Source organism: Oratosquilla oratoria, chromosome 24 (genome assembly GCF_046742065.1).
Source record: "Oratosquilla oratoria isolate Oo_2021 chromosome 24, ASM4674206v1, whole genome shotgun sequence".
In the NCBI taxonomy this organism is placed as follows: domain Eukaryota; kingdom Metazoa; phylum Arthropoda; class Malacostraca; order Stomatopoda; family Squillidae; genus Oratosquilla; species Oratosquilla oratoria.
The window spans coordinates 42,015,919-42,030,918 of NC_134800.1; the positions used below are offsets into that span (position 1 = coordinate 42,015,919).

General features: G+C 44.2%; 1 pseudogene; it reads left to right on the plus strand.

The window, feature by feature from the left end:
• The window catches only part of LOC143038576 (uncharacterized), a 35,315-nt pseudogene that overhangs the window by 12,584 nt on the left and 7,731 nt on the right, over positions 1-15,000 (plus strand).

Consider the following 15,000-nt stretch of genomic DNA (forward strand, 5'->3'; position numbering starts at 1 on the left):
CTCCGGGTATAGTTGTGGTTCGGGGGAGGATTAGCAGTAACTCCCCTTCGCCTTTCTTTCCCTACCCTCCCTCTTCCCCTCCCTAGCTCCCTTCCTCTTTCCCTCCCAAGTTCCCTTTCTTTTTCCTTCCCCTCCCCACCTCACCTTTCTCTTTCCTTTCCCTCCCGTTCCTTTCCCCTCCTCCCATTCCTCTTAATCCCCTTCTTCCCTTCGTCTCTCCATCCCTACTTCCCTTTCTCTTTCCCTCCTCTCCCCTTCCTCTTCCCCTTTTTTCCCTGCCTCTTTCCCTCCCTACTTCCCTTTTTCTTTCCCTCTCCTCCCCTTCTTCTTCCCCTCCCCTTCCCCCCTTTCTCTTCCCTTTCCCTCCCCTTCCTCTTTCCCCTTTTCTTTCCTTCCTCTTCCGCCAATTTCCTCTCTTTCTCTTTCCCTCCCTAAATCCCTTTTTCTTTCCCTTCGTCTTCCCTATATCCACCCTTTAATCTCCCTCCAGCACAGCAATGATAGAATTTGCGAGGCGTTCCAGAAATTCTTGGATTCATTCCTTCTTGTAAAGGCCCTCGAGTTCTTTAGATTTTTTTCATTTTCGTGGACAACAAACTCAAAATAATTGGGAAGTCTTCTTCATGACTAGAACGTGTTGATACCATGACCAGATCACATTAGAGGAATAGACACTGAAGGAGAAGACACAATAATGATAATGATGTCGATAATGATGATAAAGATATGAATGGCCATTGACGTCTGATCATAAGTGATGATAATGATAATCACAGTGATAATCACGATAGGTAATGATAATATTCGTGATTACAATGATAATAAAGATAATAACAGTATTGGTAACAACAACCATGACTAACGATAACTCTAATAACATAAAAAACAAGAATAGCTATGTAACAACGTCAATAACGAAAGAAAGGATAAATAATTCATCCGACGCACAGCTCATGCAGGCCGACCTAACGCCAACTCTCACGAAGAGCGAAGTGCCTCAGGGTTCACTGAATCGCACCGAGGTGTTTTCGAACCCCGTTCGGTTCCTGTGAGGATTTACAGAAGCTTCGAACCGACTTTGGTCAAACCTCTAATCCTCTCAATAATGTCTTTGATGGGTTAAGACAAAGCTATAGCTATGTTTGACGAAAATATAGCACCTTTAGACAAAAATATTGAGGTTGCTATGGAAAGAATACACCATATTCGATCGGTATCGCCGTCAGTACGGTGATAGTTTGATAATCCTAGCAATAATTATTCTATTCTTAACTAAAATAATATAATCTAAAGAAAATTTGACCTAATCTAATAACTAAACTTATCTAAATGAAGTTAATTTACCAACCTAACCTAATCTAACCTAACCAAGACCTCTGAAAAATTGGGGAGAGATGGCAAAATGAACATCATCGTATAAATCCTCTCACTTTAACCAGAATAATATCTGTAAAGTGTGTTGTCACCAGTGTGAAGGGACTAATCAAGGTGGTCTTGGTCCCTTCGGTGAAGTGAGGGTCCACCAGCTGAATGGAACCGTTTGGAGGAACAAAAGCATTCAAAGAGGAAAGCCAGTTTTAGCTGACAGGCCAGCCACCTTTCCGAGATCCTTTATTCTCTCGCCGTCGCTGTCACAACATCTACAGCCGCCTCATCCCCCGCCGCCGCCAACGCTACAGAAGCGGTGAAGCCGCTTTGGTAAATAAATTAATTTAGAAACCGTCTGAGGGTTGCCAAGGGTCCTCCGGTCTCTTTGGTTTTCGATCACAATCACTCAGTCTATGGGCATTCACCAAAGACCCGGACGAAATCGGACGAAGTGTCATGGGAAAGCTTGAAGGACAAGCTCGACCTCGCCCTTGATGTATTGTTGACCAAAAGTACAAATTCTGGGCTTTTATCCACAGCGAAGTCTTGGGTGTGCCCGGAGGGTCCCCCTGGCCTCCCAGACACCTGCTGGACTTTCATGTTTATGACAGGTGCCGCGTGTACAGGTGTTCAACCTGTGGCTCAAAAGTCTTTGATTCGAATCCTTTCGGGTCTTGGTCGTACTTTTAAACATTTCGCAAGCCTTGGCAAAGACTTTCTGTAACCAGGTACTAGAACTTTACCTGGTTTTCTAGTTAAAGTGAGTTGGTCTAGCTTACTGGTTTTTTCATAGTCTATCTGTAAATTATATAAGTTTAGCCAATGAAGCTAGTGAAATGGTATCTTCTCGTGGTAGGAAGCTCGCAGGCCGAGCAATTAAGAGCGCCTCCGATTTCGCCACCATCGCACATGCAACCCCAGGTCATGGATCGACATCGAAGCCCAATGTATTGTCTAGAAATTCGGTTGTGTGTGAACGCTTCCATTAACTTACATTGTAACTGAACCGCTAGTATGAACAGGCCTTACTGATAACTACCCTTAGCTCTGACTCCCAAACACACAAGGCAAATGTGAAGGCTTCGGCCGTAGTTAAGCGTCTCCTAAAGTAAACTGCTTCAGAACTTTGACATCAGTGAGTTGGTGCTAGGAGTCGGTTGGTGATTTTTATTAATATCCAGGAACCGGGAGGGCCGTACTCGGGCCGGATGATGAGCCGGTTACATGCAAATGAATGCAACCCGAGTCTCTTATTACGCCCGGTCGACCGGCCGGGCCTCGGGTCGATTCCTTGTGACGTCACGGGTCGGTCGGTAGTTAGTAGTTTTTTTGTTTTTTTTATGTGCACCTAAAATTAAATTGTAGGTTTGGCATTGAAATATTTGCTAGTCATTTAACTCTTGTTCTCATAACGGAGGCCATATAAGTTTAATCAACCCAATATATGCACCCATCACAGTAACGGTCACGCTGTGGAAGGGTTTCCCCTAAGCTGAATAAAATCACTTGGCGTCAGACAGAGTAAGAAAAATCGTGTTTCAAACACCCGAACTGTCCAATTGAGGTATTGAAATGGGTTAAGGGCTTTAACAAGGGTGATGTAGGAGACCGTGAGGCCTACACCAGGCAGTTCCATGTCCCTTACCACCTATCGTCCCCATACATAATGTTATTTGGCCTTTTCTTAAAACAACCGACAGTTTCAGCGCTCAGTACATGGTTACGAAGTCTATTCCATTTATTAACTACTCTATTAGTAAACCAGTTCTTCCCTATTCCTTTCTTAAACCTAAAATTGCCTAATTTAGATACATTACTACGAGTCCTGCCCTGGTGTCTTAATATGATGACCTTGTCCGTATCGCCATTGTTAAAGTTCTTAACCCATTTGAAGTACATGTAGTCACCACATACAGGACACGAACGGGTTCGAGTCCTGTATACTTGAACCAGCGTAGAGAGTTCGGACATATGTAAGTTTACACCAGTGACAGTGAGGAACACGTCACGCGCCTTAGGCCTACTAGCGCGCATGTGCGTACACGCGAGCCGGCGTGACTATGAGGGTTCCTCACGCTTCCAATTTGTCGCTGTGAATTTGCGCTTCGCTGATTGGTCAGTTAGGTTATTGGTCGCTCGGTCTTGGCCTACTTACGCTTAAGGACCGCTGTGGGTCTTGTATGTTTACACGTAAACACGTGTGATTCCGGTATAAAGAAATGGCAACAGCTATGATAACATGTGCATTATGCAAGTGTGTGTGTGTGTGTGTGTGTGTGTGTGTGTGTGTGTGTGTGTGTGTGTGTGTGTGTGTGTGTGTGTGTGTGTGTGTGTGTGTGTGTGTGTTTTGCATCGACTGTATGTGTATACATATATGTGTACATATAAATGCACACACACACACAAACTCTCTTCCATAAGGATGAAAACGCTTTTGCTGTTCACAAGTGAATACCAGCCGTCTCTGAAGGGCCCTGGGCATAGACGCCTCCTCACTGGGGCCCCTTCTACAGTCCCTTCAGCCACCCATCCTCGAGAACACCCCTCCCCCCCCCCCGGCCCAACGAGGTCCCTGCGTCTTCGATTATTCCCCGAAATCCCAGAGATCGCTTTTATGACTCGTCCCGGAGACGATGGCCCCCGCAGGCGTCCCGCCGTCGATGACCGGAGAGACCGATGCTGACCTCCTGAGCCAAGGATGAGCTTTCTCCCTCCCTCCCTCCCTCCCTCCATCCATCCATCCATCCCTCCAGCCACCCATCCATCCATCCCTCCTTCCCTCCCTCCCTTCCTCCCTCCATCATTCCATCCATCCATCCATCCATCCATCCATCCTTCCCTCCCTCTTTCCCTCCCTCCCCATCCATCCCTCCTTCCCTCCCTCCTCCATCCATCCCTCCTTCCCTCCTTCCTTCCTTCCATCCATCCCTCCTACCTCCCTTCCTTCCTCCCTCCACCCCTTCCTCCTTCCTTCCTTCCCTCGCTCCTTCCCTCACTCCCTCCTTCCCTCCCTCCCTCACTCACTCACTCACTCACTCACTCCTCGGAAAGCTCGAGGATGACTTAGCGTCACGTTGTAGGAGGAGAAGGAGGAGGAGGAAGTGGTGGAGGAGGAGGAAGATCAGGTGAGGGGCACGTGAAAGAGAAACCGCGAGACAATCACGTGATCACGTAGAACATTACGTTATTGTTATCCTATGTGTTTGTGTGTGTGTGTGTGTGTGTGTGTGTGTGTGTGTGTGTGTGTGTGTGTGTGTGTGTGTGTGTGTGTGTGTGTGTGTGTGTGTGTGTGTGTGTGTGTGTGTGTGTGTGTGTGATTCACCATGGTCTTGGATCACGTGTTGGACTCGTGATCGACATCTGTTACCCTCCCGAAAGAGAGCTCAGAGCTCATATATGACCGATCTATGAGTAATGCTGTGACCTTACAAGCACACACACACCCAACTCCCCGCCCACGAGAGTTGGAGTAACGACTTGCAGAAATACTGTGTATGTGTGTGTGTGTGTGTGTGTGTGTGTGTGTGTGTGTGTGTGTGTGTGTGTGTATGTGTATATGTATGTATGGATGAGTGTATGTATACATGTATGTATGCATGTATCTATAAACACATATATGTATAATTTGCAAACACAAATGTTTGCATATATACATGTGTATAAAGTGTGTGCGTACTTTAATACAGTGAATGTATGCCTGAGAATGTGTAGGTGCTGATTTAAATATAAACACTGTATGTGTGTGTTTGCATTCATACACTAGAATGAGAGTAGGGTGCGGATTTACTTAACAAATAAGACCCTTTAAGAGACCAAAAGGTCGCCTAAGTAATCTTGAAGTTTCCTGCCGAGGTCTCCTGAGGAACATTTGATGCCACCAGGTCTTCAGTCTTTTGAAGAAGACCTTACTTACAAAAAAAAAAAAAAAAAAAAAAAATCAAAGTCCTTGGTTCCTCACCCTTCTTGGGCACATTAAGAATCTCCTCTTCCCCCAATTTTCGAAAATGGGTTAAAGGAGAGAAGGGTCCTTTTGGGCCGCCAAGAGCGCGCCGCGAGCTCATATATTTAAACATCCGCCATTACTCCTGAAAGCTCCCAACCTCAGTAATTGCCAAATACAGATGTTAACTGTCACCCTCCATTATGCCCGCCGGAGTCTCCCCTCTCTGTGGGTAAACCTGTCGGAGGGAATGACTGCTGGGCGGAAGAGAGTCCCCGCACACGCGCCTGACCTCCCTCCCTTCCTCCCTTCCTCCCTTCCTCCCTTCCTCCCTACCTCCCTACCTCCCTTCTTCCCTCCCTACCTCCTCCTTTCGCCACTTAGAAACCACTTCCCTTTTTTCTGTTCACCTCATCCTCCTTCTTCTAATTCCCCTTCCTTTCCTTCTTCTTCTATTTCTTCCCTTAGCCCTTGTTTCAGTTATAAAAAAGTTTTCAACAATTGAAACATGATCAGTAACATAGTCATCTAGTGAGGCACTACCATGAAATATGGAGAGAGGGGGATCCAGTGACTTGAAGCTTCCGCATGTAATGAAAGGAGTTGACATAAATGTGTCACCCAAAAATATGAAAGACAACTTCTGTTACGACATCCACAGCTACGGAACACCTACACGTAGTCAAAACAGTACCAACTAGCAAGCAACACAAGGTAACATATATGACTCAAGTACTTACAAGTGCCCACGACAGAAGCTGTGAGACACTCTTGGGTAACGAAATACCTTCCAGTGATGCACCCTCTAGTAGTCATGGCAACACAAGTGAAGCCCCCACAGTCACTCATAGCAACAGCTACAAGTGAGGTATCTGCATCGGGTCATAACCGCAGCTAGGAATGAGGTACCAAGGGTGCAAACAGAGAGGCACCACAAGTTGTCATGGCAAAGCTGTTACAAGACAGGCACTCAGAACAAATAGCTATGGAGGAAGGATGAGTATGAGAAGGGGAAGGGGGATAGAAGGGTAGGGTGTCGACACCTGGACAGAAAGGGGCGGGGAAGCAATTTAGGGTTTGAGGTTAGCTTCTTCGGAGGGTTCTGGGGCTGGACCCTGAGGAACTCCACTCCGACAATAAATTCTTCGGGCCGGGGGCTCCAAGTAGCCACGGCTCATTAACACCCTTGCCTGGTCACGGCCATACGAGGGCGCGGCGAGGGCGGAGCAAGGAAGTGGGGAAACCTGGGGACTGCTGAAGTAGCGACTGTAGCAAAAGGAACTTGTGGTGTGGGCCTCCTGTACTGGTCTTCCGGAATTAGATCTTATACACATGGTCTGATGGGCGCACGTGCATGTATACGCAGCCAACATACATATGCAGATACAACATTTCTGTACATGCAGATGTACTATATATATATATATATATATATATATATATATATATATATATATATATATATATATATATATACCCTGAATTTTATCCGTGTCTAAAAAAAATAAGGAACTTAACTTAAAATTTTTGTTTCAAGGCGACATGGTTTTAATACGTTCTTTCTCTCTCTCTCTCTCTCTCTCTCTCTCTCTCTCTCTCTCTCTCTCTCTCTCTCTCTCTCTCTCTCTCTCTCTCGGTCGCTCTCTCTCTCTCTCTCTCTCTCTCTCTCTCTCTCTCTCTCTCTCTCTCTCTCTCTCTCTCTCTCTCTCTCTCTCTCTCTCTTTCCTCTGAAAGTATAAAAAATGAATATGTGAAAAATGCTACATTTTTTCCTCTCTTCCCCCTACAGGTCGCTTCGCCCAAAGTAGTATGTACCGCACCCCTCACTTCCCGACGCCTCTTCACTCCTGGCTAGGCGCCCCCGGAGCCTCAGCCGCCGACAAGATGAACGCCGCCTCTGCCTACAACGCCGCCGCAGCCTCCTCCTGGCACACGCCCTTCTCCAAGGCCTACCAGCCCAGCCCAGCCCACCAGCCCCATCAGATCCCCAGCGTACAGAGTTACGCCAGCTACGGTTACCCTCCCACACCTCCTGAAGAGTCCAGCGCCGCCGCAGCCGCCGCCGTTGCCGCCGTCGCCGCAGCCTCCAGTCAGGATCAGCCCATGAGCACCAGCCCTATGCCCCAGCAGCAGTCGTCCACACAAGCCCAACAGACCCAGCAGCAACAGCAGCAGCAACAGCAGCCCCAACACCACCAGTTGCACCAGCAGGAGAACAGCGCCAGGCTAAGTCCAGACAGAATCTCCTCACCGGTCGCCGAGGCCTCCGGTGCCGTGGGTACCGGGAGTGAGGTCAAGGCCGACCCGTTCTCCCCAGCCTTCACCACCGCCTTCAGCATGGCGGCGACGAAGTCCTCGTCGTTGTCTCTCTCCCCAAGTCACGCCGGAACCCACCACGCCCCGGGATATTCCGGGTACGCGACGGCGCATGGGGCAATGGACTTCACGACCACCTCCGGGTACACCGGGTTCTATCCGTCCTCCGGCATGTCCTCCATGTTCGGCAAGCCCTTCGGTTCCATTCAGAGTTCGGTGTCACCGTCCCAGGACAAGAACAAAAACTCCAAGAGGTCTAGCACAGGTGAGTTGAGGCGTGTGTGTGTGTGTGTGTGTGTGTGTGTGTGTGTGTGTGTGTGTGTGTGTGTGTGTGTGTGTGTGTGTGTGTGTGTGTGTGTGTGTGTGTGTGTGTGTGTGTGTGTGTGTCTTTGTATGTGTGTGTGTGTGTGTGTGTGTGTGTGTGTGTGTGTGTGTGTGTGTGTGTGTGTGTGTGTGTGTGTGTGTGCGTATTTGTATGTGTGTGCGCTTGTGTGCGTGTGTGTGTGTGTGTGTGTGTATGTGTATGCGTGCTGTAACTAAATAATATATGCTAGTCAATATATAATAGGTCTACAATATATACATGTATATATATACATATATATACTGTATATATATATGTATATATATATGTATATATATATGTATATATATATATGTATGTATATATATGTATATATATATGCATATATATATATGCATATGTATATACATATATACACACACACACACGCACACACACACACACATATATATATATATATATATACATATATATATATATATACATATATATATATATATATATATATATACATATACATACTGTACATACACCATACAAGCTGTAGAGGCCCCACCATCAACAGCACCCCGTAACACATAAGACCAACATCCATTCAATCAAAACAACATACCCAATGTAGAGAAGCTTACCTCTCACGCCCCGTCAAATAATTCACCTCATTCTCCTTCTCTCTCTTCCTCGTCCTCGTCCTCGTCTTCGTCCTCGTCGCTCTCGACCTTCAAGCAGAGGGCCGCGAGTGTGTGAACTGTGGCGCCACCTCGACGCCGCTCTGGCGCCGAGACGGGAACGGGCACTACCTCTGCAACGCCTGCGGACTCTACTACAAGATGAACGGCCAGAACCGTCCCCTCATCAAACCCAAACAGCGAACGGTGAGCTGCGTTTAGCCAGTAAATGTCAGAATAATTCAGGCAGTCATGACAGTAATAACACTAAAAAAATTATAATCATATTGATAATAAATCATGATAATGATAATGATAGTAATAATAATATAACAATAATAATAATAATAATAATAATAATAATATAACAATAATAATAATATTAATAATAATAATAATAATAATAATAATTAATAATTAATAATAATAATAACAACAATAATAATATTAATATTGATTATAATGACAATGATTATAATTACCATTAGTATTATCATTATTATCATTGATATTATTATTATTATTATTATTATTATTATTATTATTATTATTATTATTATTATTATTATTATTATTATTATTATTATTATTATTATTATTATTATTATTATTACTATTATTACTATTATTACTATTATTACTATTATTACTATTATTACTATTATTACTATTATTACTATTATTACCATCATTACCATCATTATCATTATCATCATTATCATTATTATTGTTATTATTGTTATCAATATTATCATTATTGTTATTATTATTATTTACATACATATATTCATATATATATGTATATATATATATATATATATATATATACATATATATATATATATTGAACTAACTTCGACACTTAATTGGTCACAAGGATAGAAGCATTGGTAAACTAGATTCCATAACATGACCTAACTTTATGGAAGTACGTCTCAAGAGTTTACTCGTCTATTGATCAATGATTTCTCTATTGATATATCTAGAAACATATCGATTTACCAGGAAGACTATTGGCGCTGGTGTCTTATCAAGCCTCCATCAAAGAGGAGGAGCCCTGAAGGGGCTATGGGGAGTGGATGGAGGGGGGTAGGGTTGTTCTTATCGTTCCATCTTTTATAAAATTGGACCATTGAATTTGGTCAGTTCCTCCCAGTACCTTAAAACAAACATATGTACACATGCAGGTACATATACACGTATGTACACACACACACACACACACACACACACTCGGTGGCGCGGTTGATAGAGTACTGGACTGTCAGTACGGAGGTGCAGCAGTACCTGGTTCGAATCCTGCCCAGGGCCGAAATTATTTCGGTATCGCTGCGCTTCGGGTCGTTACTCTGACTCTCGTGGGCGAGGAGTTGGAGGTGTGTGTGTGTGTGCAACGTCATAACATTACCCATAGATCGGTCATACGAGCTCTGAGCTCTCTTCCGAGAGAGAAATAGCTGTCGATCACGAGTCCGACAAGTGATCCAAAGACCAAGGTGAATACACACACAATCGGAATAAAATCAAATCATTATATTAGCCAGAGTAAAATTAAAACCAAAATTGAGCTGAATTTTTTTCTTAACGTTGACTTTGGTACCTCACTAGCTCACCAGTCGTTACAAGCTATTTTGACGTAACTTTCTTTTATCTTATCTTGTTCTATTTCATTCTATTTTTGTATTGTTTTATTTCATCTTGTCCTTTAATTCTAATCTATTTCAGTTCATACTAATTTCATTTCGTCTTGACATTTTATTTTGTAATTTTGTTCTGATATATTTCATTTCATTTTAATTTCATTTTATCTCATTTTATTTTATTTTCATTTTAATCTATTTAATTCCATTTCACTTTATTCAATTTCATTTTCAGCTTATTTAATTTTATTTAGCTTTATTTTATTATATTTTATTCTATTCAAATTTCATTTCATTTTTATTTCATCTTATTTCATTTTATTTTCATTCTATTTCATTCGTCACAACATGCTTGACTGAGCTTTTGTCTCCCTACACGCGCAGTCCGCCAACCGTCGTGAAGGAACGTCTTGTGTCAACTGCAAGACGACCACGACGACCCTCTGGAGACGCAACAGCAACGGCGAGCCCGTCTGCAACGCCTGCGGACTCTACTACAAACTCCACAATGTAAGTAATCCGGGCGCCTCTGTCTACCTCGTTGAGTAGAAATTAGAGATAGATCCCTTTGATGAATTTCAAAGGTTCTGATCTTTCCCTTTGGGTTTCATGGTATATATGTGTATATATATATATATATATATATACATATATATACATATATACACACATATATACCGTGTGTGTGTGTGTGTGTGTGTGTGTGTGTGTGTGTGTGTGTGTGTGTGTGTGTGTGTGTGTGTGTGTGTGTGTGTGTGTGTGTGTGTGCGCGTGTGTGTGTATCGTTTTATTTGTTTCTCTCTCTCTTCTCTTTTTCACAATAAGCCTTTCAGTATAAGATGAATGAATCACAGATAAATAATGCAGATACTTTACAACAGCGTTGTATTTACTAGGTGAAACCTATTGAGCTGGTATAGAACTTTTGTTCAGAACTGTTTTGCTCTCGTTTGAGGGATCTAGCAAATGCAGGACTGTTTACGAGCGGAAGTAAAACAGACTTCTTTTTTAAATGGTATATTAAGAATTTTATGGTCTTTTTTCATGTTTTATTTATTGATTGATTGAATGGTTGATTTATCATCTATTTACTTATCTATTCATCAATCAATTATATATATATCTATACTCTATTTGCCTATTCATCTACTCGTATACTGATTCAATTTATTTGTTTATTTGATTATTCAATTATTATGTTTTTTCGCTAGCTTCTTTATATATTACTTTTCTATTTGATATTGCTATTCATTAAAACCCTCTTTGGGTTGTTCTCGAAGTCAAGGTGGAGGAAAAGGTTGACCAAAGGTCAAGGGTCAGCCTAAAACCCCGTCCTTGAGCAAGATCCACCTCAGCATTTCTTTTAAGGTTTTAGAGCCGAGATCCCTATCACATAATCTCACCTTTCCATCGTGCACCCTTTCTTCCACCCTGCCTTCTTCGGTCCTCCTCCAACCATCTCACCCTTCCTTGACCCTGCCACCACCCGAGGCGGCTACCTCGAAGTGGGCGGTGACGAACAAGCGGCAGTGATGGAGGCTGCCATGGGGGCTTTGGTGGGGGGGGGGGCGTAATAGTCGGCTTTAGTCAACCTCACATCGGATCGAGATGGATGGGCAGGTGGATAGACAAACACACAAAGAAAGCATTACCTCCTTTACCGTGGGGTCATGTCTCCTCGACTTACCACCACCCCCAGCAGGCTCTCGGCAAACGATTGTATTCTGCTGGCTTAGGGGGAAATGAGCCTTAATAACATAAGAATGGAGGAGACTGCAAGAGACCATAAGGCCTACACTAGGCAGTCCCATTCCCTTTATCACCTATCATCCCCATTCATAACATCGTCTAACCTTCTCTTCAAACAATCAATAGTTTCAGCGCTCACTACATGGTTATTAAGTCTATTCCTTCCGCTAACGACTCCGTTGATAAACCAGGTCTTGTCTATTTCCTTCTTAAGCCTACTCTTAGAGGCTAGAACAACATCCAGCTAAACCCCTTAAGCCATAATTATATCTAGAGGTTGGAAGGCGCGGGATCTCTTCCTTCTGGAAGTGGTAAGGATCTTTCTCCCGCCGGAGACGAAGGTCCAAGAAGGACTTCGAGCGAAGGTCCAAGAAGGACTTCGAGCGAAGGTCCAAGAAGGACTTCGAGCGAAGGTCCTAGAAGGACTTCGAGACGCTCTCAGGCATACCTTACCTTTTCCGTACCAGGAAACACTTTCCCTCTTACTCTGGTTACCGCCAGACTATTTCATTCATCTCCGTGGCACTTCTTTGTCTTAAGTTCGTAGTGTGATAAGTGCTTCATGATAAAAAAAAAATGCGACTCGGTCCTATGTCGAAAGGTTTCATTATCATTTATATTATTATGTTTTTTATTTATTTTTATTTATTTACCATTGTTATATTTTTTCGTATCCAACGTAGTTATGGACCAAAAGGTCTCCTGTCGGCGCGCTCCGCCTTTGTAATCCTTTGTAAAAAAAAATATATATAAAAAAAAAAAATAATAATAATAAATAAATAAATAAATAAATAAAAGGTGGATAGCTCGAAGTACACGCAAACGAAAAATATTTGTTTAAACCTGACTAGAGTCGTGATAACATAACACCCCATCCCCACCCTCACCCTACCCCACCTCGTTCTCCCCTCCTACCCCCTTCCTCCTTCCCCTCTTCCTCCCCGGAGGACAAATGTACCGCCTCGTGATGCATGATTAGCACAGCCTATCCTTGCCCAGGGATATCACGGAGAAGGTTCTGGGGAGAGGTAATGCTATGGCGGGTTTTCAAATGATGAGGTTAAACCGCACGATCATCCCGTTTCCCCGGCCGCTACTCACACGCTAGCCGCCGGCCGCCCCGCGGACGTACCAACAGACGGAGTAAAAACACTTCAGCAAGCATGAACGCACTCGCGTGCGTGAGATTGCGTGGAATTGCGTGTATAGATGGGTGTGGCATTGGGTCTGCGTGCGTGAGTCTATGCGGGGAGTTTGCACGCACGTGCGTGTTTTCTGAGTGTGTATGTATATTAATCAGTGATTTTCCATCAGGTCTTCTCTGTTTGAGTGAGGTTGCTTGCGTGATTGTGTGCGTGCGTGCTCATGCAAAATGATGTATTTGCGTGCAAGTGTGTGCGTAACAGAGAGGGGAAAGAGATTGTTGCGTGTTTGCGTGCGTGTGTGCGTGCATGCGGTGAGATTTGACCTGCAACTGCGTACGCTGCACACTATTGCATGCACTTGTTCGTGTTGTAAAATCAATGTTAAGCCAAGGGGCTGGCCCGTCAAATAGAGCCAAATGTGTTAGGCGGTGGAAAAAGAGGAGGAGGGGCCGAAGGAAGAGGGAGGAGGAGGAGGAGTAGGAAGAGGAAGGAGGGAATGGAGGAAGAAGAGGAGGAGGAGGAGGAGGAAGAATGGGGAGGAATAATAGTAGGAGGAAGAAGAGGAGGAAGAATTGGGAGGAATAATAGTAGGAGGAAGAAAAGTTGAATATGGTAAAAGACGAAGAGGAGGAGCTGAAAGAAAAGAGTGGAGGAGGGAGAAAGGAGTTGAGGATGTGGAGGAATAGGGAGGAGGAGAAGATAGAGATGGTAAAAGACGAGGAGGAAGAGGTGGTAGAAGAGAGAGGACGAAAAGAAAGAAGTTGAAAGAGATAAAGTAGGAACAAGGAGAAAGCGGTATATACGAAGAACAAAATAAAATAGATTGTCAAACTACAAATAAAAACAGCGAATAAAATTAAAATGGAAAGAAACGTAAAAGGGAAAAGAAACTAAAACGAATAAGATGACGAAGGAGAGGAAGAGGAAGATGAAAAGGAAAAAGATGAGCAGATGGCACATGAAGAAGGTGAAGAGGAAGAGGAGGAGGAAGAGCGGAACCACACGAGCTTCTGATAGAAATTTTGTCTTTCGTGGCATTCGGCGGGGTGGGATAGGGCGTGACCGGTCAAAGAAGAAGAAAGGGGAGGAGGAGGAAGAGAAGGAAAGGAGGAAGAAGAAGAGGAAGATAAAGAATCGATGGAGGCAGGAAAGGAGGAGGAAAATGGAGGAGGAGGAGGGGAGAAGGAAATAGAGGAGGAAGAGGAGAGTAGAAGAAGGAAGAGGAGGAGAAAGAGGAAGAAAAGATGTAGGCGGGAAAGGGGAGTGGGGAACTGGAGGAGGAGGAGGAGCGGAGGAGGTCGATGTTGTGAAGGTGAAGGAGGTATCAAAGGTTGCGTTAGTCCAGGAGTATCACAGAGGTGTTGAAGGTGTCACCATGAAGATTCTTAGGTGCTTATTCAAGGTCGTATGGAGGTGCCGGGGTTGTCATGACAGAGATTGAGCAGTTGTCAAAGGTTGCACTAAAGTTGCAGTTACTGAAATCATGCAGGTGTTTGAGGTGTCATAACAGAGGTTGCTGTGGGGGTTCCAGACCACCAGCTAGATATTTCATTCAGGTCAATTACAACTGATTTTATTCAAATGGAGACACATCCTTCAACTTAAGGGACCACCTCCTGCCGCCAGGCGATTTTATTCATCTCCGTGGGATCCTCCGGGGCTTTAGAAGAATAAAGACTGTAAAGGATGCCGGCAGGCACAAGGGGTTACCGTATACTTAGGCGTAACCTTCCGCTCGGCGGCGTCTTTGTGCCCGCGGCGAAGGCCCACCGCTCTTCAGGAAGCGGCCCTTCCACGTGTATTCAGATACGCGGAACGGACCCTCAGCTCTCAAAACAAATATCCCGGCGCCTCGACATCGGCCGGAGGG